The sequence below is a fragment of the Cervus canadensis genome, chromosome 9 (genome assembly GCF_019320065.1).
Source record: "Cervus canadensis isolate Bull #8, Minnesota chromosome 9, ASM1932006v1, whole genome shotgun sequence".
NCBI classification, from domain to species: Eukaryota; Metazoa; Chordata; class Mammalia; order Artiodactyla; family Cervidae; genus Cervus; species Cervus canadensis.
This window is the reverse complement of record NC_057394.1, coordinates 33286415-33290086: the sequence shown is the minus strand read 5'-3', so window position 1 is coordinate 33290086 and position 3672 is coordinate 33286415. Positions and strand designations below refer to the sequence as shown.

Here is a 3672-nt window from a genome sequence, read left to right as displayed (position 1 = left end):
ATGGATTTTTTTTTGCCATTGACTTTGCTTTTTTTTTAAGGGTGACTTAAAATAGTATTTGTATTGAATACTGAGTTTGGGGGCTCCACTGGAACTTTTGTGCCATAAATAAAAGCCCCTCTCACCTCATACTCCCTAGTTCCCACTCTGAACAATTTTTCCTGTGACTGCTGTGGCAAACTACCACAAAATTAGTATTGCTTGAACAAAACAACAAAACCATATTCTCTTGCAGAGTCCAAGATCAAAGTGTTGGGAGGGCCACTCTCCCCCTGATGCCCCAGGGAAGAATCTTTCTGACTTCTTCCAGCTTCTGGTTGGCTTTCATGCCTTGTGGCCTTAGGACTCCACTATCTGCCTCCCTCTTCATATGGCCTTCTCTTCTGTATCTGGGTCTTTGTCTCTCTTAGGAAAATTACCATTGGATTTAGAGACCCCCTCAGATAATCCAGGATCATCTCTTCATCTCAAGTCCCTTAAGTACAAAGTTGAAATATATACTTCGGTTTTTTTCAAACCAAGCTTGTATTCACAAGTTGCAATCTCTTGGAGGCCACCATTCAACCTACTACCGTAATCTTTCCTTATATCATGACATTTTGTCCCTCCAACAAAATGATGCCCTAAGAGAATTTTGGTTTCCCCTTTTAATAGATAAAAAACCAAAACAAAACAAAAATAACTGGCACCCAGAGTTGAATGAATGGTCAATGAATGGCTTTTATGGAGCTGAAGCAGGGCTCCTGTTTCCTGGTACTGTGCCTTTTGAGCTTTGGAGATGTTATCATCTGCTCTCTGACACTCTGTAAAAACAATTAGGAGATAAACTTGCTATCCAGTCTAAGGAAAGCTGGCTGTAGCACCCACAGGTCTTACTTTCTCCATTTCCCACTTTGCAGTGACTATTGTGTTTCCAAGTTTTACTCCAACAGTTGTGCTAACATTTCTTTTCTTCCGCTTGTAAATTGATGAATGGATAGCTTACCCCCTTTCTGTTCTAAGCTAACAAATAAAAGCTGGTATCTCTTAGGACAAAGTAGTTCTTCCATGTGAAGCAGTGGAATGTCTCTAACATCTCTTCATCTTAAAGGACAAAGAAGATAAAGTAAAATGTACAGATATCTGGCCTGAGAGATCTGAGGTCCATATCTCATTAATTGCCTGTTTGATGGGGATGCAGTGTGTGTGTGTGTTAGTCATTCAATCGTGTCTGACTCTTTGCCACTCTATGAACCATAGCCCAACAGACTCCTCTGTCCATGGGATTCTGCAGGCAAGAATACTGGAGTGGGTTGCCATTCCCTTCTCCATAACCTTCCTGAAGTATTAACAGAGGGTTTGCTTCTCCTTGTGGTTTTGATTCTAAAAAAGTGAAAGACGCTGTACTCTTTCCGGCCACCTATGTGACACTGCAGAGAAGTCCACCTGCCTACCTTGATTGCAGAGAAGAAATGGAAATGGCCATGGCTGAATTAGTCCTAGTCCGGGGCAGAAGGGGAAATCCATACCCCGCATTGCAATAGGACATCACGCTTATTTAAATTTAAACTGAGGGCTTCGCCAGGACAGCCAGCTCTTTTCAGCTGCAGAAACACAGCATCAGTGAAATGTCAGCTTGCGTTAAGATCACCAGTGGCCTTTTCTGTGCACATTCTTCCGTGTTTCTGCACAAAAATGGCAGAGCATGGCCATGCCTCTGCTCTGGCGATCGATCTGCCTTCATGTCTGATATTACCTTACATCGCTGGGGCCAGGCGGGTGTGAGCGAGGGGGCAGAAGGACCGCATTTACTCATTGAACCTTGAGGTAGAGCCTTAGCAAGTGGCCTGTTGGCTGTAAGTTGCTGAACCGACAGCAGAGTGGGCCCCCTTTAAGGGTTTGCCGTGATAAGAGCAGATCTCCAAGGAGTTCAATGTCTGCGTGATCTAAAACCAGGGCAGTCAAGCTGAAGCCGATGTGTGCTCTAACCTGTTTGCACTGAATACTCTCCATAAATAATTTACGGCCAAGACTGCTAGCTATTATTACGAAAATACCGGATTGCGTTTTGACACATGCATCCAGCTTGTAAGTCAATAGATACGTTTCACCTAGTGTGTGCGGACCTGGCTCAAGTCACCCATCCAAGTGTGTTTTCCAACAAGGTAATTTAGCTCTCCCAGGCCAGCCAGGAGAAGCGCTTTCTGAGGAAGCCGGCACCCTCAGCCAAACAACCTGCTGTCAGTCTAAGTCCTTCTTTTATTGTTTCTTAGCATGAATTAAGGACTTCCTTCTGATTTTTTTTCCTTCTCCTCTGCATAGCATTCTTGTGAATTTCAAATCATTTGAGTCTAAAGTTAAAGTGAAATTGTTTGGCTATGAGAAATACCGTTCTGCTTTACCTTTTAAAAAATATTTATTTTATCTGTTTGGCTTCCCTGGGTCTTTGTTGTGGCACTTGGGCTCTTTGGTCTCCCTGAGACATGAAGGATCTTTAGTTGTGGCATGTGGGATCTAGTTCCTTGACCAGGGATCGAACCTGGGCCCCTTGCGTTGGAAGCACAGAGTCTTAACCACTGGACTACCAAGCCACTGCTTTGCTTTTTCAAAGGCTACCTACCATCTATGGCAGCACCTGGTGTTGCTTCTCAGATGTACTTGAATCACCAGAAAGCATGTCACTACTGATGCGTTTGAACACACACCCCCTCCGTCACCCAGTCTTGTGGTTTTCTTCAGCCTGGCATATTCCTCAAAGACAAAAATATTGCCCCATGAAGACAAAAGCTGTGACTTTGTAAATTCTCTTTAGGAAGTAGGAAAGCAGTTTCTGCATTCTGTGGTCTCAAAAATAGGTAATAAAGCAGCCTAATAAATATGTAAGAAGGGAACCACATTAGATTTCCTTGTGATGGTGGCTAAAGTTACAGGCCTCATTCAGTTTGGGTTTGTTTTTTTTTAAGAGAAAGCCCATGAACACCATTCAGATATTGCCCTGTCTTCATGACCAATCAATAGCAGAGTGGCAGGGTCTCCCTTATTCTTTGATGAGGTACATTTATATGCAACGAAGGGTTGCATGTATATTTAATAAGAAACTCCATTATGTGTACACATGGCGGGAGAAAGAAGAAAGGAGATGTTTGTGCTGGCTGTGGTAATGCTATAATAAGAAATGCATCTAAAAATTATTTGCTACAGATTTAAAAGGATGATCTTGGGTGGAAGAGAAGGCAGGTAGGGAAATAGTGGTTCCGGGTAAAGATAGCTTTTAAATATTCACATGCCTTAAGTAGAAAGCATTTGACAGTGGGCTGTTCATGACGTACAATATTCTCTCAGTGGAAACATCCCCAGAAATACTAACAGTGGCTTTCATTTAAAGTTTTTTTTTTTTGTTGTTTTGTTTTTGTTTTTTTGACTAGAGCATTAGTTGGTAGTAGTAGCTCTGGGTTGGATGAGGAATATATACCAGCAGTTTATCTAAAAGAAGTAATTTGAATTGCATAATATTTTAAGCTACTTTAAATTAGCTAGAGTATCTGAGTAGTTGATCTATCTACTTATAAACTCTTTCAAAGCTGAAACTTAAGAAAAAATCAGTCAGTAAATACCATCCAATAGCATTCATATAATTTCAAGAAATATTTTGAAAGTGAAATGTGAATTTACTAAGATTTGATTAGTTTAATA

The 3672-nt window shown here is 41.4% G+C and overlaps 1 non-coding gene across 1 annotated transcript; it reads right to left on the bottom strand.

Annotated features, from left to right (window-relative positions):
• Nucleotides 1-2494: 2494 nt before the first annotated feature.
• On the bottom strand, nucleotides 2495-2570 carry TRNAG-UCC. The gene has a single exon. It is a non-coding gene; the product is annotated as a tRNA-Gly (tRNA).
• Between the last annotated feature and the right edge of the window lie 1102 nt (nucleotides 2571-3672).